The 23,063-nt window shown below is 34.6% G+C and overlaps 1 long non-coding RNA gene across 2 annotated transcripts; it reads left to right on the top strand.

Annotated features, from left to right (window-relative positions):
* Positions 1 to 2,437: 2,437 nt before the first annotated feature.
* On the top strand, positions 2,438 to 5,600 carry LOC103497265 (uncharacterized). 2 transcript variants are annotated; one of them, XR_001763721.2, is made up of 3 exons: positions 2,438 to 2,974; positions 3,398 to 3,535; positions 5,304 to 5,600. It is a non-coding gene; the product is annotated as an uncharacterized LOC103497265 (long non-coding RNA). The 2 variants fall into 2 exon arrangements; XR_001763722.2 differs by lacking the exon at positions 5,304 to 5,600 and having other exon boundaries at positions 3,398 to 4,934.
* Positions 5,601 to 23,063: the final 17,463 nt, after the last annotated feature.

Here is a 23,063-nt window from a genome sequence, read left to right as displayed (position 1 = left end):
TATCACCATACATTATATTAATTTTCAAAGTAAATTTGAACATTTCAAATTACAACCAATATAAATAAATCTCATTACCCTATACGAGTTAGAAATGAGACCTTATGGACCTACAAATCAGAAGCTACAATGATTTGAGATTAATTGGCTAAACTCATTAATCACATTAACCAATATTCGTTAACTGTGTGTACACTCCACTAAAGACTCACAACTGAACTCTTCTCACTGTAGATATATTTCTATCTACGGATATAGATCGATACCAATAAGTTAATCCTCCACAACTGTTCATAACACCAACTGGGTCAGATTATCGTTTTACCCCTGGTTATTTCTAGTCCTTAAATACCAATGCTCCTCTAATGAACAATTTGTTTATGGTCCAACCACTAAGCAGAAACCTCTCTCATGCCATAGAGAGGGTAGGACCCTTTTGTTCAATTTCCGGAGACACCATTTAAGGGAACACTTATCTACTTACTCTAAAGTCAAGAAGGAGTGAATTCCATCTTAAGTGATTATGTTTCCAGCTTTCTACTCGGTCTTGTTCCCAAAATGATAAGCATATTGAGTCGGCAATCTGGCCACTCTCACCCGTACAAATGAAAGAAAAATCATTCGCCAACAGAAGTTCATAATACACTCAGGATTAAGACTAAGTTATCTAGGTCATCCTAATGAAATAGAAACTCAACTAGTTAATCGTGTTACATCTAGTGGTTACTATTTCGTGGTCCGATCTTATGAAAACTCATTGCATAGGATACCCTTAATTGCATGTCAACTATACGAACGTGTTGGATCATTGTGTTTGTATCAAATATAAAGTGAATCGTATCCATAATGTTACCAAGATAAAGTACCCAGTCTTATCCCTATACCATAGATCCTTTAAGGAGATCTCGAACATTGATCCATGTATGCTCTACATACTGTTCAAGACTCATCAAACAGCTTAGGATGTTAGTTTATTGGATTTAGGTTATTAAGACAAAATTAATAATAAAATCAATAATACTTATTGAAATTATAATAATAACACTTTATTGATAACAGTCAATGGATTATATTTACCATCCATGAGTTTTAGAACATAAAACCCAACACGAACCATATGACATGAGATAAGAAGAATCTCTAAAATACAATAAAGTATAAAGGAAGGACAACTCGAAGTTGCCAAATAGCCCACGTTGGCAAGACTTTGATATTGCATCATTCTAATTCCAATCAAGTGAAACTAGATAATGTATTTTGTGTGCTTGGAATGAAAAAGAATTTTGTGTCAGTATCTCAATTGACTTCAACAGGAAACTTCGTCTTGTTTGCACCTGATAAGGTCAAGTTGGAAGGACAAAGGATGGACTCCATCTATGTTATGTTAGCGAAGACTACCTACGTGAACAAGACGAAGAAGAATGAAACAGCAGATTTGTGGCATGTAAGACTTAGTCATGCTAGCTACAACAAATTGAAGACATTAATAAACAAATCCATGTTGAAGGGGTTTCCACAACATGATATCAGAGAATACATGGTATGTGTTGATTGTCAGTATAGGAAAGCACATCAACTACCATTCAAGGAGTCCATATTCAGAGCAAAACAACTATTAGAGTTCATGCATTCAGATATATTTGGCCCTGTCAAGCAATCTTCAATCAGTGGAATGCGCTACATGGTAACCTTTATTGATGATTTCTCCAGGTATGTTTGGATGTTCTTTATGAAAGAAAAGTACGAAACAATTATAAAATTTAAAGAATTAAAAAAAAGTTGAAAATGAGTTAGGAAAGAAAATATAATGTTTATGTTTAGATAATGGGGGAGAATATATCCCTAATGAATTCTCTCAACACTTGCCAAAAGTATAAGATATGTCATCAATTAACGAGTCCAGACACTCCACAACAAAATGGAGTGACAGAAAGGAAAAATAGACATCTTGGCAGAAGTATGACGTAGCATGTTACGTGTAACTAATGTTCTAGGAAGATTTTGGGCTCAGTGCATGAGAACAGTGCGACTCATTTGGTTAACATACTTCCTCAATAGAGGCTTGAATTCAAATCACCTTATGAAAAGTTGTTGAACATTAGCCAACAGTTGGACACTTCTAAGTCTTTGGTTGTGTATGCTATGTATTCGTACCAGATCATTTGAGAAGCAAGTTTGAAAAAAGCAATGAAATGCATCTTTGTTGGATCTGACGACCAAAGAAAAAAATGGAGGTGTGTTGATCCAATTAGTGGATGATGCTATACATCAAGAAATGTTATATTTGATGAAGCATCATCATGGTGGACACCCGAATTAGAAAAGTCTACCAAAGATGAAAAGTCTTTCAAAAAAGGATAAAAAGAATAGATAACACTATAACAAATAAAGCTTTTAATAGCATTTAAAGATAATTTTAAATTGGACTATTAACAAAAATGAAATAATTTTGGACCCTCTTTTTCATGACCCTCCCTCTCCTCTTCACGATACCCACTCACAGCATACTCTACGTTCAAAACACGTAAAACCCACAAAACCTTTTCACGGCTGCTATTCACAGCTCTCTGTTCGTCTTCTCTCTACCGTCTGACGTTGTCTCTGTCCACCGTCACTCTTCTTTTTCACCGATACCCATACCAAAACGTAACGCACCTTATTCATCATTCAATCGAAAGCCAGACTGAAACGACGACTGCCGAAACGTAACCCACCCTGTTCGTCATTCAACCCAAACCCACGCTGAAATGACGACTGCCGAAACGTAACCCACCCTGTTCGTCGTTCAATCGAAACCCACGTCGGAACGACGACTGTCGAAACATAACTCGCCCTGTTCGTCGTTCAACCGAAACCCACGCCGAAACAACAACTGTCGAAACGTAAAACCCATCCTGTTCGTCGTTTAATCGAAACCCACGCAAAACTTTGTTCGTCGTTCTTGAGTTTTTTGAATCAACGATGTGGGTTTAAGGTAATTTTTCCATCTATTCATTTCTCAATAAGATTTCTGGGTTCTGAATTTTTACCATTTGGGGTCTACTGCTTTTGTCCCTTATGCATTTTTCTTTTGTATTCAGTCTTTTTACCTATGAATTGTTTCTCAATTTTACGTTTATTGATTCGTCTGCTTGGTTTTGGTTGGTAATTGTTGTTGATTGTGTTTTGTACATCCGAAAATTTGTTTGTTTGAGATTTGGAGATGATAATGTTGTTTGTTCTCTAGTAGTTGAGTGAGTGGCTGAGGGGAGAACTGATTTTTTCCCTTGTTGATTGTCTCTTGGTATTTTGTTCTACTGTATTTTCTTTTGAGCTTGGCGAAATTTGATTGCACCTGGGGTTTAATTTTCTGAGTGGTGTTGGTCTTTGTTCTCTAATTGGCTTTTGCATTTTTTAGGACTTCAAATGATCCATTCCTTCATGCCCATAATTGAAGATATGGAACTTATTTACTGGTTCTAGTTAATTTGTGAAGAAGGAGAACGGAGAGAGTGAAAAAAGTAATTTTATTACCCTTTTTAGTGTTTGATGAGAGGTACGAGGTTTCATCTTCTTTTGATCTTCTATGCTTGTCTGTTGGTGTTGGAATTGAACTACTCCATTTTGATCCATGGTTTTGATTTTTTTTCTTTTTGTTCAATCTTTAATTGGAGGAAGAAGATGAAGTGTGTGTTTGTGTTGTGTATGTTTTGTTGGTGAGAAAAAGTAGATATTATGGGAGATGGGCAAAGATGGTGGCTTGGTTTATATAGAGAGAACCTTGAACTTATTTTTTTGTGGGTTTTAGTGAATTTACTTTAATACCCTTTTAATTTTGGCATATATCCATATTGTTCCTTCTTCAAAACCATCTCCACCTTAGTTTTCTGTTATTAAAATCTCTAGATGTTTTTTCTTTCATGCTCTTTGTTTTCATATTTATTTAAATATAATATGTCAATTTTTAGTCCAATTTTAAAAATGAAATCTATTCTTTTATGTATTTTAGTTTGGGTGTTTTGAAAATATTAATATTGAATGAATAGAACCAAAACTTACGAGTAGAATTAGTATAACATTAATCTTTTAAAATGAAAAAATGACGTGATTATTAAATAAGGTTGAAGTTTGTTTGTTTTTTGTGTTTTAAAACTATGGTTGTTTTGATCTCATCATTTAGAAATGATGTTCTTCAAAAAAAATTTCTCTAGGTATATGAAATTATTAGTTTATACATGTGTGAATATATAATAAGTTCCCAGAATCTTTTATTTATTTTTTTAACTATCATAATAAGATATGGAATAGGATAGTGTTAGTAGATGCTAGAAGTTCTTTTTGGATGTTATAAAGAGATGCATTTGTTAGATTTGTTATCTTATAGAGTAAAAGCTTGAAGTTCAAAAATAGTTTGTTGATTATTATTAAATCACTCAGACAAATAATGCAATGATTAGAACACCATTCTTCACGCTTTTCACATCAAGAAACACATTTAGTTCTATTCTCCTATGGTGCTTGCAGACTTTAGTAGAGGTCATCATGATCGTTTGCTTTGATTCTCATGGATTCTGCCTAATTTTCCTGTTTGACTCCATATTTTTTTCCCTTTTGTACCATAATACATTCTAGTCAACGTGTACACACCTTAACTAATCTCACAAACATTTAATCTTTTTCATCTTTAAATTGTCGTTTATATCTCTATTATAATACCCATGCTTTTCATTATAATCAATGACTCGTAATCTCTATTGCATTTCCATTTGTCAACCCATTGAGTAAGATTTAAGCATCTTCATTGTTTTAAAGCTAAAAGAAGTCATGATTAACACTAGTATTAACTATATAGCTTAGAGTTTTTCCCCTCATCTTTTCTAATATTGCAAACATAATGAATCATGATAATAAATCTGAATATTCAGTGAGCAATATTTCTGTTGTTATATCCTTTAGTGAAGGAATATTTTTGTGCAGTGTTTTATAGTAATTTACATCAGCTCAAATGAAGTTATTCGTTGTCTTTTTTACTGAAAGACTTGCAATTGTTATATGTGTCTAAACAAAAACAAAAACCTTTGTTTTGGAATAATAGTAGTTTTTTTTTTTGTTAGTAGTTAACTATATTTTTGGTTTCATATGAGATTATCATAGGTTGAACAAAGTGAGGAACTTTCAAATGTTACTGCAAGTGTGCTTAAGTGACTAAATGTTCTTCCAACTTGTCCAATGTCTTCTTCATCGATAAATTTATTTGTAATAAGATGAAAATTATTTATGTCATTATTTTCTTATTATAGTATTTCATATTTGTCTTTTGACAGAGTATCAATAACAATAGTCAAATTAAGTGTATTAGATTGGTATGGCTCAGGAGAGATTGTTATTAAAGGAAGATGGTCTTCTAATGATCTAGCTGCTTAGGTTCATGTTCCTATTGGTCCACATGCAATTAGAGTATGGGTTAATGTAGCAAAGAAACCAAACGCATATTTGTGTAGGCCAACATCAGAAATGATATGTATCAAAGAAGCTTTGGGAAGTATAGTTGCATGGCCATCTGATAAAGTGATCATTGGTATGTTGTTTAATTCTAAACTTTTTTGTCTACATTTGTTAAAGATTTTCTATACCTGTTTAATTAATATCCACTATTATTGGTGTCTACATAAAAATAAATTGATATATGTTTTGTAAATTTATGTAGCTGAATGAAATGGAGTCTTAACCAAAGGACTAAAAAACCAATGAATACAGTTAGCTCATATAATCTTGTACACTTATAATGAACTTTGTTTGTATTTTGAGGGTTAATTTGTATGGTTGATACATTTACTAAATACTTTATTTACCTTCGTATCATTTAGACCGCAACATTAATTAAGTAAATTACTGACTACTTTATTTTGTAATTTTAATATATTATGAATGAAAGTTATTAGTATTCATTTTGCTATGAAGTATTTATGTTTGTAGATTTAACTAAAGTTGAGTCATTGAACTAAAATTAATCAAAAACTAATTAATTCAAAAATTATTTTTGAGAAAAAAATTCTCTTTCATAGCCATAAGTTAACGCCATAGAGAGATTTATATAGTCAGAAGCCAAATGGTATCAAAAGGTTATTATAATAATTGAAAATGATTAAATAACCTTATTATAGTTTTATCATAGCTGCAAATACTATATTATAGCTACAAAATCTATATTATAGCTTAATATTATACCTATAAATACTATATTATAATATTGAAAAAAAGTTATTATACGTCAAAGATAGCACATTGTTTAAGCTATATAAACTTATTATAGCTCTAATGAAAAATACTTTCAAATGTTTTTGGCAACGTATATAAGCTATATCTTCATACTCTACGATAGGGCTCATTATAGCTTTGAAAAAACGCTATAAAAAGTCCTAGACTTTTAATAACATGGTGATGGATGACATACTAACGCAACAAAATTAAGGATCGGAATTTTACCCTAGATGCATCTAAAATAATTTAGATGTGAACATGCTTAAGACAAAAAGCCCTAATTACACTAATTAGGGTTTAGAAAAAAAAAATCATGCCTTTGTAGGTTCTCCCGACTTCTCTAAATCTCTTCACGATCACGAACCAGGACCACTATTAGTGTTAACCCGCTATTCTCCAGACTAAGAACCAGGTTGTGGGACCCGTTAAATGAAAGAATTGAAGAAAGAGATGGAAATTGGTGGTGGAAAAACAAATTTGAGATTTGAGAGCATAGGTTTGTTTGTAATTCAAAATTACAAAAATTGCAAAAATCTTTTTTCAAGTTGAAAAATGCCCCTTAAATAGACTAATTACATGCAAAATTGCATGTAATTAGTTTATTAAATCTCAACACCTAGCATTTCACTAACATTTAGTAGAATTAATCACCATTCTATTATCTGTTAGTGAGCTTGGTGTTATCACCATAAACTTCACATAACCCACTAAGAGTTAGTAGGATTATACCAACAAAATGTTGGATTTTTCCACTAACTTTGGTTAAGGGGCAAAATGGTCATTTAACCATTCTAGTCAAAGTCAAACTTTGACTTTTTAAGTCAAAAGTCAATATTTTGACTTTTTAAGTCAAAAGTCAATATTTTGACTTTTTATCATTTTGTCCGCCTTGACTAATTCCGAACTCTTGAGCACGAATCCACATTCATTTTTCTAAAATTCAAATCACATTTGAATATAAAGCCGGTCAAAGTTTGATTTTTCAAAGTCAAAAGTCAAACTTTGACTTTTAACAATTTTGACCTTTTTCCATCAATTTCAAGCTTTTGAATATGAATCCGTATTAATATTTTTAATATTTAAATCACATTTAAACTTAAAGCTCTATAGTCGATCGCTATATCACATATATTCGTCGACTTCTCTCTCTTTACCTAATTCAAACAATTCGAATTGTTACATCATATTGTTCTATGTTAATTCCGTATGAGCTAGCAGGGGAACCTAATGGACCTATAGATCATGGGCTCCAATGATCCGAGATTAACTGGCTAAACCTTTTTAGACCAAGCTAATCAACATTCGTTAACTAACGATTCATTCCATTAAAGTCTCGTAATTGCACTCTCCTCACTATAGATATATTTCTATTCATCTGATATAATCATGATCAGTAAGTTAATCCTTCATAGGTTTTTTGTAATCTCGACTGGGTTCTAATACCATTTTACCCCGTGACTACATCTTGTTCCTTAAGTTTCACTGATCCACTATTGAATAATTGGTTTTAGGTCCAACTTATAAACTGAATTTCTCTCGGGTCAATGAGAAGGGTGGGGCCCCTTGTTCAAGACTTTGATTCAAATCTTAAGGGAACAACCTATCTACTAACCCTAAAATGGGTAGAAGCGAATTTCGTCTTGCACCCTATATCCCTAGCCATCCACCTGGTCTTACCCTGAAATGAGAGACTTATTGGGCCAGCACCATTGAGCTGCCCTCACCTATGCAGATCTAAGGATAATAGTGTTTGAACAGAAGTTCATAGTTAGCTCAGGATTAAGATTAAGTTACTTAGGTCATCATAATCGAAATAGTCAGTTTATATTGTCAACGGTGTTATAACTTAAAAGTGACTATTTTTTTGTTCCAATCTTACGTAAACTCTTTACATAGGATGCCCCCACTTTCATGTCTCTACATGAATGATTTAGGATTACATCGTTTGTACTAACTACAAAGTGGGTCGCATCCATAGCATTTTCAGAATAAGGCATCCAACCTTATTCATACATTATAGATCGTTTGGATTATAAACTCGAACGTGATCCACATTTATATCTCTACATAAATGTTTAAGTCTACACTAGATAGCTTCAGGATCATAGTTTATTGGATTCAAAATTTTAGTATTCTATTTTTACTAGTAAGTCCTCAATAACCACTTTATAGTATAGAATATAACTTAACTACAAACTACGAGTTTTATGATATCAATTCCAACACATGGATTGTCAGGACTTTGCAAAAAGACTATAAAAAGTCTATTATAACATTTTTCATTAGCTATCGTATATGTTATTTCTTGTAGTGTAAGTCAAGTACAACAGGCTCCAATAGAAGGTGAAAAAGAAAACGAGGAAGACGAATAACACAAAGTGTAACGTCCACAGAATTAAGATAATTTTGAAGTTATTTATCTTAGTTTTGTTTAATGAGATTTAAAATATTAAACGTTATTTTGAATTCATTTAATGAAAATTATTTGATTTTGTGGAAATTGGAATTAATTAAATATTTGTTGGATAAATATTTACTTACCTAGAGGTTTTGGCTTGTGGTGTTTGTTGAGATTTTGATTAAATTGTGTGTTATGAGGTTTGAGTAAAGTTGAGGATTTTTGGTGTTGTTGAAATTGAATTAAATTAAATAATTATGGTTGTTATTTAATTAAATCGTAGAGTAAAAATTTTGTTGGAGATTTGATAATTAAATGTATATATGGATATATATATAATTATTATGGGAAATGATTTTTTGTTACAGATTTGATAATTATATTTGTTGAAATATAATTATTTAAGGAAAAGATAATACATATTTTGGAGAAATGATATTTATTAAGGGAGCCAAAGGAAAATATTTATATTTTGTAAAAATATAATTATTTGTAAAAGGATAATTATTTTGGAAAAAGATAAATAATAATTAATTATTGTGGAAGATAATTGATTATTTTGGAGAAAGATAAATAATAATTAATTATCGTGGAAGATAATTAATTATTTTGGAGAAAGATAAATATTGATTTTGGAAAGAAGTTGATTTGATTGGGCAAATAAGAAAAGAGAAGAAACTGGATATATTTAAAAGTAAAATTGATAATTATATATTAAAATATAATTATTGGGAAAAGGAATGTAACATACCAAATCTTTAAGGAGTTTTTATTAATTATGTTAAATTATTTGGGTGTTATATTAAGGATTGAGCCAAAATTTAATTGTTGGGTTAAGATAATTCATGATGGAAATTATGAGTGATTTATTGGAGAAGATTTGATTGATTAAAAGAACTGAGGATTTAAGTTAATTTGAGATATTGGAGGGAAAAGTTGGTTTTGGTGGAATTTGATTTAATTGAGTATATATATATATATATCTATATATATATATATATATGGATATATATATTTAATTAATAATTTGGATTTTTTTGTAGAATATGATATTAATTATTTGGTTTTGGTAAATAATTAATATGAAAAAGTAAAGTTAATTATATGACGAAATATAACTATATTTGTTTGGAAAAGAAGATAATCCGTGAGAAAAGAGATAGTTAATTTGATTGGACGAAAAAAGATGATATATTTATTTAGAAGATAGAATGATGATTTAAATAAATATATACGTTTATATTTTTGTGAGAGAATAATAATAATAATAAAGAAGTATTATTATTATTATTATTAATGGTTATAAATGCCTAAGATTTTGTGCATTTAAGAAATTTATATTTTGGTATATGTATATTTTTGAGGAAGGATAATGGGAATAAAAATATATGTATATTTTGATATTATATATATATATATATATACACACATATACTAAAAGGAAAATAAAATAATAATAATAAATATTTTTGTTATTATTTGGGTTTACAAATAGCACTAGAATGCTTAATTTGAAAAGAAAAGGAAAAAGAAAAAGGTTTTGTCTTCTTCACTGAGATAACTGTAACGACTTAACTTTTCAGACTAAAAGTAGTTTCATAAATCCTGTTCAAATTCATATAACATCCAAAACTATAAAAAAAAACTGTTTTCGTGCCCTGTTAAGAAAACGTTCAAAGGTTCACATAACCGCCTAGGAAACTATTGAACAAAACAATTAAATATACTAAAATTTGACTCGTTTCCATCCTCAAAATAATTTAAGATAACAAGACAAAATAAAAAGAAAAGAAATGTCTAGCGAAAGCATTAAATTAGACATCTCCGTATGACATTCATGAATCCTTCTTGCCCTTCGCCGATCTACCTTGCATGTTACCTTTGCCTGAAAAGTTAAACATAAAAAGGATGAGTATAAAATATACCCAGTAGGGAACCCACTACTGGTCCCGTTAAGGAAAATAATGGTTAGCTTTCTATTGAGGGATACACTACAACATAACAGTCTAGTGATCCCGTTGGATGCACATCTCAATCAATCTAGTGATCCAGTCGAATACACAACAGTTTAGTGATCCCGAAGGATACCCTTATTAGTCTAGTGATCCTGAGGGATACATAAAATGTGGTGATCCCGAAGGACACCCATGCCTGCAAGGTACACTACCCCATAGATAAAACTTATAGTTATCCCTCCATCCAGTCTAAACAGTCTACAACAATCATATCATAACAATCTCAAACTAACAGTCTAGTCTCTAGGTAAAGTCAGTCAGACAGTCTAGGTTTGGTCAACAAACCAACTCATCATTATGTAGTTATACCTAACAATCACATCGTTTTAGTCCAAACAATAACATAAACTACAAGTGATATATACTAGGCATAACGTCTATATTCAGTCTATAGCACAGTCTGTAAATGAATATACAACTTACACATAAGGGTTCCGAATACTTAATTCATCCACAGCACAACTCAACAAAAAGGCTAAGTTACGAATAGCAGTCAATTCCTCATCATCTATTCAGTCAACAACACGACCCAACAACGTATAAAAATAAAACTACACTTAGTCAATTTAATGCGACATTTAAAACATACTTTTGCATCATTTACTATGTTTAAATCTCAAATTTGAGTCCAGTAGTAGGAACCCTTACCTCGAAATAGCTAAATTCCTAGCTTAAACAAAAAAATTTAATGGTTCAAGTACTATACTAACCAAAACACACAACTTCAGGTTCTACCACTTACCCAAGCAAGAGGAAAATCACGCTCCAAATGAACCCGTCATAGAATCTAAGAATTCAACTCCACCACCTTCAAGAATTTAATAGTAACGAACCTAGTTAATTCAACATTATTCCAACATTAAACTTAAATCGACTATGGAAAACACTATGAAACCCACCGCTTTACTCTTACCAAAGATTCACAGCAAGACAAAAGTGCAGAGGCGGCGCGAGAAAAAGCTTGCGAACGAAGACAAATTTGGCGACGAAAACTTGCTCAACGATGCATCAACGGCCAAAGACACTTCGGCTTGGCTGTGAGAATGTGACAGAGGGACGGACGATGACTGGTCACGGCTGTGGCAGCGGAACTGAATGAAAAGCGACGATAGACGGTTGGGCTTTAGATAAGTGACGACGGTTGGAGGAGATGTGGTGACTTTGAATACGATGAACGACCTGACGTACCAACGGTTGCCGGTGGGTGGTCATCGGAGTAAAAGGGCTGACGTCGATGCTCAACGGAGAAGAGAGGAGATGTGGGTTGGGGCGGCGGCTGGCGAAGAAGAAGAAGAAGAAGGAATGGAGGGGTGTCGGCTGGTGGAAGAAGAAGATGGTGATTTTAGGTTTTTATAAGAAAATTAATAATAATAATAATATAATTTATTTTATATTATATTATATTATTTTATATTATATTATTTTAGTATAAAATTTATATCCTTCTTTTTCTTTTCCTTTCCAAATTTAAATAACTTAACACTCAATAAATTAAATTCTCAATAACATAAAGCAATTATGTTGAGAACATACCTCGAAATTTTAGGACATTACAATAGCCCTCTGCCGCTGCCACCTCACCAGTTTTAGTTATGATTGGTCTCTTTGGCAAAACTTGAACATTTAAAGCGATAATTTTCTCATCAAGGATAAGAGAATTTTTTAACATCCATTGGAGTAACCTTGGTAAGCTAAGAAAATTAAATTAATAATTTGTTAATTTTAATTTTGGATCTAATTGGGGTTTCTTTTAAAAAGTTCTATTGGCTAATTTTTGAAGGTTTAATCTTGGAGTTTTCCCAATCAAGATTGAATTGGTTTCAACCCCAATTTTTAGGTAGTTATTTGATTTGGGAGAATTTTTGGATGATAGCCAATTGCTAATTTTATTAATTAAGATACTGAAATTTCCTTTTATGGTAAGGATCAAATTAATTGGAGAATTTTTAATATCAGCTAGGGAGTACTTTGTTTGGCTAAAATCTCAAGGTAAGAGATTCTACTACTAGACATTCGAATTAAACTTAAGAGACCGCATGTATTTATGGTTATGCATTGATGGTAGCTAAATGCACAACGCGATGCTATTGATGATGACTGACATTATATTGATGATTGATGATGATGACTGATATTATGTTTATGATTGATACTATGTTGATGATGACTGATGTACATTGATGATGATGCATGATATATTAATCACATGATTAAGGACATTAAGATTAATAGTCATGTCATGTTATGATGTTTATGATATGTTACATGCTATGGATGAACGTTCTGTTAACTTTGTCTATTAGAGTCATATCCATATGGGTGTCCCTCATGATCACCACCTTTTTATGATTGTGTGGTCCAACGGAATCACTAATCTTATGAGATGTTATGTATATGAGTGGTCCGACGGGGTCACTTACAGTCTGATTGTCCTAAGTGTTCCTTCAGGTTCACTGAAGACCAGTTTGTCCTAGGTGTTCTTTCGAGTTCACCAAAGACTAGTTTTGTCCTAGATATTCCTTTGGGTTCACTGAAGACAAGATATGTTCCTACAGGATCACTAGATTGCATATGTTTGGGAACGTGTCAGTTTAGGGGTACTTCCTTACGGGACTCTAATGGAAAGTTAAGAGACACCTAGTGGGACTAGTAGTGAGTCCCTTACTGAGTATATGTTTATACTCACTCTTCTTATGTTTAATAGTTTAGGCAAAGGTAAAGGTAGAAGAAAAGTTGGCGAGTGACAGAGAAGGATCCATGACATGCCATATAGGGACTTAATTTTACTTTTGCATCTATGTATCAGTGTTTCAGTATTAAGTTTTTAATGAAAATTTAGTCTTCCTCGTTTCAAGAAAGTGTCTCTTGTTATTGTTTCTTTTTAGTAATGACCTCAACTTAGTATAAAGAGTTGAGTCGTTACACAAAGTCCTTGTCAAAGTGGAATACATAATCAAGAACCACAATTACGGAGGTCAACCAAAACAAGAAAACCAAATTCCAGGTATGTAGATGCATAATTAGCAAAATTTGCAGAGCCAGCAACATAAGAAGAAGCGTAAAAAAATATCCAATGGAGAAACACCATGGAAGAAGAAATGAAATCATTAAGAAGACATAGACATTAAGACAAAGTGCCAGATGGCTAAGTGCATTCAAACATGCAAAGTCCTAGAAGGCTAAAAAAGTTAATGTTTAGGGGGAGTGTTAAATTATATAGCAAAACTAACTAGAATGTTCTTAAAATATTATATGTGTAGGTTAAATTTCTAGAATTATGTAAACTAAATAAGAAATCTAGAAATATCCTAGAGTTTAAGGATAAAGGATTCTAGAAAATTGTTTTAGATAAGGAAAAGAGAAATATCTAGAATTATGTAAATAAATATCTATAATATATAGAATTATAGAGAAGTCTTTTGGCTTGGGCTCCAAGGAATTCATGCCTATAAATAGGAGGTGTGATCCTCATTTGTGAACCAAGCAAATCAAAGCAAGTAAGCAAAGAGAAGAAGAGAGAAAGAGATTTAGTAAGAAACTCTGAGTGAAAGTGAGTGAGTGTTCTCTCCAAAAGTGTATCATTTGTAAATTTTCTTAATAAAACTTTCTTTCTTCCAAATGAGTGTCTCTTTCTTTAGTGCCAATTTCTTCAATAGGGCTGGAGAGGAAAAATGGAAGTGAGGGGTTGTGGGAGAAGGGTGTGTGATTGGAAGAAAAGAGAAGAGAGGTAGGGTGTGGGTATAGAGTGGGTTTGGTTTAACTTTTATTTATTTATTATTATAAAATAAGTTTTGGGGTTTAGGGGGAAAGGGAGAAAAAAGGAAGAAGGGGGAAAAGAATTTTTTGTTTTAAAAAAATGTGTGGAAAGGAATGTGAAATAAATTTTGTTTTAAAAAGATTGGTAAACAATGTCGGTTTAGAAAAAGATGAATATAAAAATTGTTTCCAAATGCAATTTTAAGAATATAGAGACATATTTCTAAATTATTAGTGACCATTTCAATAGTTATTGGACTCTTCATGTGGGAGAAAGTTGATGAGGACAAGGTAGCATTGACTAGAGTGATCAACACTTGATATCTGTATTCGAAAAGAAGGAAACCAAAACTGCTTTTTACAAGTTAGTGACTGGGTGGTAGTCGGCTTGGTTTTTGCAGGTATGGACAAGGAAGGTTGGGGCAAGGAGTTAAGGAAGAGTGGAGGGGTTAACAAGGTGTTATCTTAGTGCCCCATCAGAGCATAAGGACGAAAGATAGCTGATATTTGATACCCAAATTGGTGTTGTCGAGCCGGATAGGAACAGGGATGCAAATATTCAAGAGATGATTTATAGAAACTTGGGGAGTGGATACAACGAAGTTGGGTTCGGATGAAGGCACTACAAGAAATAAGGGCTCTCCCGATGCAACAAATCATTGTGACATATATCAAAATGCGTCGAAAAATGATCTTCCAATGCATAAAGGCCCATCGAGCAACGGGTTGGGAGAAATGCATCGGGAGAAGATTTCTTGATGTGAAAATGAAGTGCGTTAGGATTTAAGAACTCTTGATGCAGGAATGAAGCACGCAAGGAGTCAAGAACTTCTGACGCGCTTAAGGACGTCGTTGAAAGTGTCCTAATTTTTGACGTCACTTTGAAAGCGTCAAGAGATCCATCTATCACGACGTTGTCTAGACGCATCAGACGTGATTAATAACTCCCGACGCCTTTATGCATCGAGAGTTGTTGTATTTTTTGTTGTTTTTCCATTTAATCTTTATTTTTTTAACATGTGATACCTTTTTGAGTTTTGATTCGATTTAAATTCAATAAATTTTTCAAACAAAAAGTTTACAAAATTAATAACTACAGTAAAATACCAAAGCTTAATTACAAAATTAGAACATATTACATAAAAAATAAAAGAGTCTTACAGAGTTTGTTTGAAACAAATACATAAAAAAGAAAAATACATTGCTTAAACTTCAAATAAACTAAAATGGATGCCAAAAACCAAAACTTTTTGACTAACAATAATAAAACTTAACTCCATGACGAACAACCTATCATTCCATAACAACCCAACAAACTCACTCCAACATCAACCTATCCCATAAGAACCCAATGTAACAATTTTGACTCTTTATACAAATTGTTGAAGATTTTGTCTAAATTTTTTTGGGAATATCTTTAACTAAATATCATTGATTAATGAATGAGATATATCTTTGATAAATGAATTAATTAAAGGATGAGATATTCAAAGGATAAAAGATTTTCCATTATTTTAGGAATCTTGTTATTTATCTTCAAAAGAAAAGAAGATTTATACATATAATATATATGTATAAATAGGTTGTTACAATGACGATTGGGTGTGACAAAAAAAAAATAGAGAAACATAAGTTGAAAAAGATTGTTCACATCGGAGGTCGTCTGCAGAAGCTACTGGTTTCCAAAGGTATTATGATCTATGTCTATAAGATCAACATGTTGATCTAAGCTGAAATAATCGATGAGTGACGTAACAGACGAGATAGTGGTATGTGTGATCAATGAGATCTTTATAGGGATTTAAAGAGGTCGTCGAAGATATTCATTCATGTGTTCAGGGAGAGCCTGAAGCTAGACATCGTGAAGTAAAGTAATTCAGGGGGAGCCTGGAGTCTGATGTCAAGACACATGCTATTAAGTCATATAATTGAAAAGAGCACCGTATGCTGTATTGATGTATATTATGTAACGACCTAACTCTTTATACTAAGCTGAGGTCATTACTAAAAAGAAACAATAACAAGAGACATTTTTTGAAACGAGGGAAGACTAAATTTTCATTAAAAACATAATGCTGAAACACTGAAACATAAAAGCGGAAGCAAGACTGAGTCCCCATATGGCATGTCACGGATCCTTCTTTGTCACTTGTCAGCTTTCCTCTACCCTTACCTTCGCCTGAAATATTAAACAAAGAAAGAGTGAGTATAAACATATACTCAGTAAGAGACCTACTACTAGTCCCGCTAGGTATCTGTTAACTTTCCATTAGAGTCTTGAAAAGTGGTACCCAAGAACTGGCACGTTCCCGAACACGTGCAACATGTGATCCCGGAGGAACATAACTGGTCTTCGGTGATCCCAAAGGAACACCTAGGACAAACTGGTCTGTAGTGTACCCGGAGGAAACACTAAGACAATCGGGCTGCGAGCGATCCCGTCGAATCACTCGAATCATATCTATGTCAATGCCAGACTGGCAGTCCCGTCGGACTACGCAGTCCTAAAAAGTTGGTGATCCCGAAGGACACCCATGCAGGTACGACTCTAATAGACAAATTTAACAGAACGCCCTATCCATAGCATGTAGCATAACATAACATCAGTCATCATCATCAATCATCAACAGTCATCAACAACATACTACCGGTCATAACATAACATCAGTCATCATCATCAATCAATATAATGAATTATGCATTTTAGCTATCATCAATGCATAATCATAATTACATGCGGTCTCTTAAATTCAGTTTGAAGGTCAAGTAGGAGAATCTCTTACCTTGAGATTTTAGCCAAACAAAGTACTTCTTAGCTGACAGTAAAAATTCTCCAATTAACTTGATCCTAATCATAAAAGGAAAACTCAGTATCTTAATTAATGAAATTAGCAATTGACTAACATCAAAAAATTCTCCCAAATTAATTAACTTCTCAAACAAAAGGGGTTGAAACCAATTCAACCTTGATTGGAAAAAATCCAAGATTTAAATCTTCAAAAAAATTAGCCAATTGAACCTTTAAAGAAACCTCTAATAGATCCAAAATTAAATTAATAAAATATTAATTTAATTTCTTAGCTTACCAGGGTTACTCAGATGGAGGTTGAAAAATCCTCTTATCCTTGATGGAAAAATTCATCACTTTAAATCCTTAAGCTTCCAAAGAGACCAATCTTAAGTTCAACTGATGAGGCGGCGACAACAGAGGGTTATCTTAGAGAAGAAGATAAAGAACCTTTTTCTTTTTCCTTTACTTTCTAACTTAAACATTCTAATGCTATTTATAGATCCAAATAATAACAACAATAATATTTATTATTATTATTCCCTTTTCCTTTTCCTTTTAGGATATATATATATATATATATATATATATATATATATATATATATATCTTTATTCCCATTATCTTTCCTAAATAAATGCCTTAAATGCACAAAATCTTAGACATTTATAACCATTAATAATAATAATAATACTTCTTTATTATTATTATTTTTCTCACCAAAATCTACAATAAACATATATATTTATTTAAACCATTATAAATATATATCTTTTTCGTCCAATCAAATCAACCATCTATCTCCTCATGGATTACCTTCTTTTCCAAACAAACATAATTATATTCCATAATATAATTAACTTCACTTTTCCAAATTATTAATTAAATATATATATATATATATATATATATATATATATATCCACATATATATACTCAATTAAATCCAATTCCACCAAAACTAACTTTTCCCTCCAAAATCTCAAATTAACTTAAATCCTCAATTAATTTAATCAATCAAATCTTTTCCAATAAATCACTTATAAATTCCAACATGAATTATCTTATCCAACCATAACAACTCCACTCCAGAATTAATATTTATCTTTCTGCAGAATAATTAATTATCTTCCACAATAATTAATTATTATTTATCTTTCTCCAAAATAATTAATTATCTTCTACAATAATTAATTATTATTTATTTTTCTCCAAAATAATTATCCTTTTACAAATAATTATATTTTCCCAAAATATAATTAATTTACTTTTTCTCCTTTAATAAATATCCTTTCTCCAAAATACAACTATCTTTTCCTTAAATAATTATATTTCAACAAATATAATTATCTTTTCCTTTAACATAATAGTTATATATTGTAACGACCAAACTCCTTATACTGAGCCGAAGTCATTACTAAATGTAATTAGCATAATTTAAGCCATAAAGTTTAGTTAAAATGAATAAAACCTCAGAATTTTATTTATAAAAATCAAATCAGGGTAATGTGCGAAATATAAAAAAAAATATTAAAATCTTACTCGGGCCCTATCTATTTTAAAGAAACGAAATAGTAAATAAAGAAGAAAATAAAACTCAAGTACTAAATGTTTAAAACGGGGGTGTGAGCAGAAGCAGAAATCCCTATGGCTTGCCACGGTCACTTCTGGTCGCTTGCCAACTTGCCCTTGCCCCTACCTCGGCCTCTACCTGAAAAACATGACATGGAGAGAGTGAGTATAAAATACTTAGTAAGGGACCCATTACTAGTCCCACTAGGTGCCTGTTGACTTCCTATTAGAGTCCTGAAAATGGTACCCAATCTCTGGTACGTTCCCAAACACGTACAACATGCGCTCCCGTAGGAACGAAAATCTGGTCTTCGATGTCTCGGAAGAGCACCTAGGACATACTGGTCTGTAGTGAACCCAGAGGAAGCACTAAGACAATCGGGCTGCGAGGATCCCGTCGAATCACTCAAATCATATCTATATCCATGCTAGATTGGCGTCCCGTCGGACTACGCAGTCCTAAATAGGTGGTGATCCCGAAGGACACCCATGCAGGTACGACTCTAATAGGCTAAGCTAACAGATACCCTAACCATAGCATACATATACATAACATCATAATGTAATCATATCAGTCTAATCATCATCTCATATCTCATCATAATATCCAACATACAGTTATAACAAGCCACGTCATCACATTACCATGCCATCATATAAAACCACATCATCAGTCACATCATGCTCTCATTAATTTACATGTGTTGTACAGTCTAGTCCTTAACATGCATAACTAGAGGTGTATGTGGTCTCATGGTTCTAGTCATAAAGCTAGTAGTAGAAATCTCTTACCTGGAGATTTGCTCGACGAGTCCTAACAGCAAGAAAAAAAATGTGCTTTCCAAGCAGCGAGGCCCTAAATGGTTAGAAACCATAATTAATAATCTAACCTTCATGGAAACAAAGTCCAAGAGTCGTTCGAAGCAACTTAACCAAGATCAAGGTTGCAATAATTTCCTTTAAGTCGAGAAATCCCACGCTCTAACTCCAATTGGTCCAACCGGCCCCTTCAGAAAGATAATTTAATCCAAATTAAATTATTTAAAACCAAAATTACTCTTCGTTGGGTATGCCTCAAACCCAACCAACTTACCAAAAACTTACCAATGATACGAGGGGAAAGGACCGAAAAACTGGGTGGCTCAAAAGGGCTTGGCGGCTCGACTCGAAAAGCAGGGATCGACTAGGTGGCTCGGCTTGGGCACACAAGGATCGACTTGGCTGCTCAACTTGGGCGCAGACGCGACTCGACTCGGCTCGGCTCGGGCGCAGGTGCTGCATGCGTGCGGCTCGGCTGGCGGTGAAGATGCGGGTCGCTCGGGTCGCGGGGCGGAGACACGACCGGGTCGAGTTTATGCGTGAACGAGGCATGGCATGGGTTTCCGGATTCGGAAAGATCGACGGGGTTCTCGAGTCGGTGCGGAGGCACAGTCGCCGCTTGGCTTTGTCGGCTTCGACGGATGGCGCTCGACGTGCGACGACGTGGCTTCGTGGCGGCAGCTGGCGGAAGAATTCGGCTCGCGATTGAGGGATGCGGGTCGGCTTGAAAACGCGGCTAGTGGCTGGGCTGCGCGGCTTCGCAACCTTCGACCCAAACGCGACGATTGAGCGGGGCGGACGAGGGACTGGCGGGGCTCCACGTGGTCGGCTCGGGATTGCGGCTGAGGTCTCGTACGTGTTGGCTGAAATCCGGCGGCGCGGTGGAGTTGTGGTTGACGGCGGCTAGGGTTTCAAACAAAAGATTTTAGGGTTAGCTTCCCTTTTCCTCTTTTTCTTTTGAAGAAGATGATGGGTTTTTATGGTGCACGGGTCCCTAGGCCTCATTTAAACACCAATTAACCCCACCTTCTCTCTACTTCTCCAAATCTCACCAAATCCCTCTTTTCTCTCCTTTTAAAATAATTTTTTCTTTCTTTTCCCCAATTAAATCCTCACGTCTCTCTCCTCAACCAACCAACCTTAATCTTCAACAAGTAACTTTACCAAATTTATTTCCAAATAAAACAATTATTATCCAAATCAAAATAATTATAACTTTAAACCTCAATTAATCAGAAAGTCAAAAATAATCAAGTTCCTCAAATAAATTCGAAATTTCCATAATTACACTTAAGACGATAAAATGAAAAATCCAATCTGTTGGAGCGTTACAACCTTCCCTCCTTAGAAAACTTTCGTCCTTTAAAGTTCTAATTCTTGAACAGCTCGGGGTACTGGGCTCTCATGTCCTCTTCTCTCTCCCACGTGACCTCTTCAACTCCATGGTTTCGCCAAAAAACTTTGACCAGTGAAATTTCTCGACTACGGAGCTTCTTGACTTCCCTTGCCATGATCTCAACAGGCTGCTCCTCGTAGCTCAAGTTCTCACTAATTTGCAGTGGCTCGAAGTCCACTACATGCGTCGGATCTGGGACATACTTCCTCAGCATGGAGACATGGAATACATCATGCACTGGAGAAAGAGATGGGGGCAACGCCAAGCGGTAAGCTACAGGGCCAATCCGCTCCAGTATCTCAAACAGCCCTACGAAGCATAGACTTAGCTTCCCCTTCTTCTCGAACCTCAGAACACCCTTCATAGATGCTACCTTCAGAAAGACCATGTCTCCCACCTCAAACTCGAGATCCTTACGTCGTACATCAGCATAACTCTTCTGTCTGCTTTGTGCTGTCAGCATACGAGCTTGGATCTTCTGTATGGCTGCATTGGTGGTCTGAACTAACTCGGGGCCTAGCATCCTCTGCTCACTGACCTCACCCCAGCAGATAGGAGATCTACAACACTTACCATACAGAGCCTCAAATGGTGCCATGGCGATAGTAGCCTGGTAGCTGTTATTATAGGTGAACTCCATCAAATGCAAATGGGAGTCCCAACTCCCTGAAAACTCTAGCACACAGGCTCTCAGCATGTCCTCCAAAATCTGGTTCAGCCTCTCTGTTTGACCATCGGTCTGCGGATGAAAAGCTGTGCTGAAGTCTAACCTCGTGCCTAATGCAAGTTGAAGTCCTTTCCAGAACTTCGATGTGAAACGAGCATCTCTGTCCGAAATGATGGATACAGGTACTCCATGCAGTCTCACTATCTCCGTCATATATAACTGTCCCCACTTACTGGCAGTGTAAGTGGATTTCCCTGGAACAAAGTGGGCTGACTTCGTGAGTCTGTCGACAACAACCCAAATCACTGTATAGCCCTTTAGAGTCCTGCGCAGTCCTGTAATGAAGTCTATCAACACACTCTCCCATTTCCATCCCGGCACACTCAAGGGTTGCAACAACCCGACTGGTCGCTGTCTAGGTGCCTTCACCTGCTGGCACACCAAACACCTACTGACAAAATCTGCCACTTCTCTCTTCATATTCCTCCACCAATAGACACTCTTTAAGTCCTGGTACATCTTCGTACTTCCAGGATGCATGGTAAATGGAGAACTGTGAGCCTCAGTCAAAAGCTATGTCTTGATTTCACTATCTTTCGGCACACACAAGCATTCGTCAAACGTAAGGCCATCGTCAGAGGATATGGAGAAATCCTCACATTGCCCTGTCTCTACCAAACAATGCTTCTCGACTAAATAAGGATCATTTAGCTGAGCAACGATAATCCTCTGCCTCAAGGTCGGCTGCACTGACAACTGAGCCAACTGTGAGGTAACCTCTCCTACTGAAACTGTAATCTCGGTTATCTCAAAATCTCTGAGTAAGGGGGCTTGCTTGGTGATCAGTGCTGCTGAATGTGCAACCTTCCTACTCAGTGCGTCAGCCACTACATTTGCCTTACCTGGGTGGTACAGAATCTCACAGTCATAGTCTTTCACTAACTCAAGCCACCTCCTCTGCCTCATGTTCAGCTCCTTCTGGGTGAAGAAGTACTTTAGGCTCTTATAGTCAGTGAAAATTTGTATCTTCTCACCATACAGGTAGTGCCTCCATATCTTCTGTGCAAAGACCACTGCTGCCAACTCTAAATCGTGGGTAGGGTAGTTCTGCTCATGATTCTTCAACTGACAGGAGGCATAAGCAACTACCTTACTTTGCTGCATCAGAACACAACCTAGTCCCTTTTTCGAGGCATCACTATAGATCACAAAACTTCCCGACCCATCGGGCACTGTCAGGACTAGTGCAGTCACTAGCTTCTGCTTAAGCTCCTGGAAGCTATTCTCGCAAGCTGGGCTCCAAACAAAAGGGGTTCCCTTCCTGGTCAACTGGGTCAAGGGGCTGGCTATACGTGAGAAGTCTTCCACGAACCTCCTATAGTAACCTGCCAAGCCCAGGAAACTACGAATCT

The sequence above is a fragment of the Cucumis melo genome, chromosome 8 (genome assembly GCF_025177605.1).
Source record: "Cucumis melo cultivar AY chromosome 8, USDA_Cmelo_AY_1.0, whole genome shotgun sequence".
In the NCBI taxonomy this organism is placed as follows: Eukaryota; Viridiplantae; Streptophyta; class Magnoliopsida; order Cucurbitales; family Cucurbitaceae; genus Cucumis; species Cucumis melo.
The sequence above is the reverse complement of the archived record's forward strand: the minus strand, read 5'-3'. Positions and strand labels throughout refer to the sequence as shown.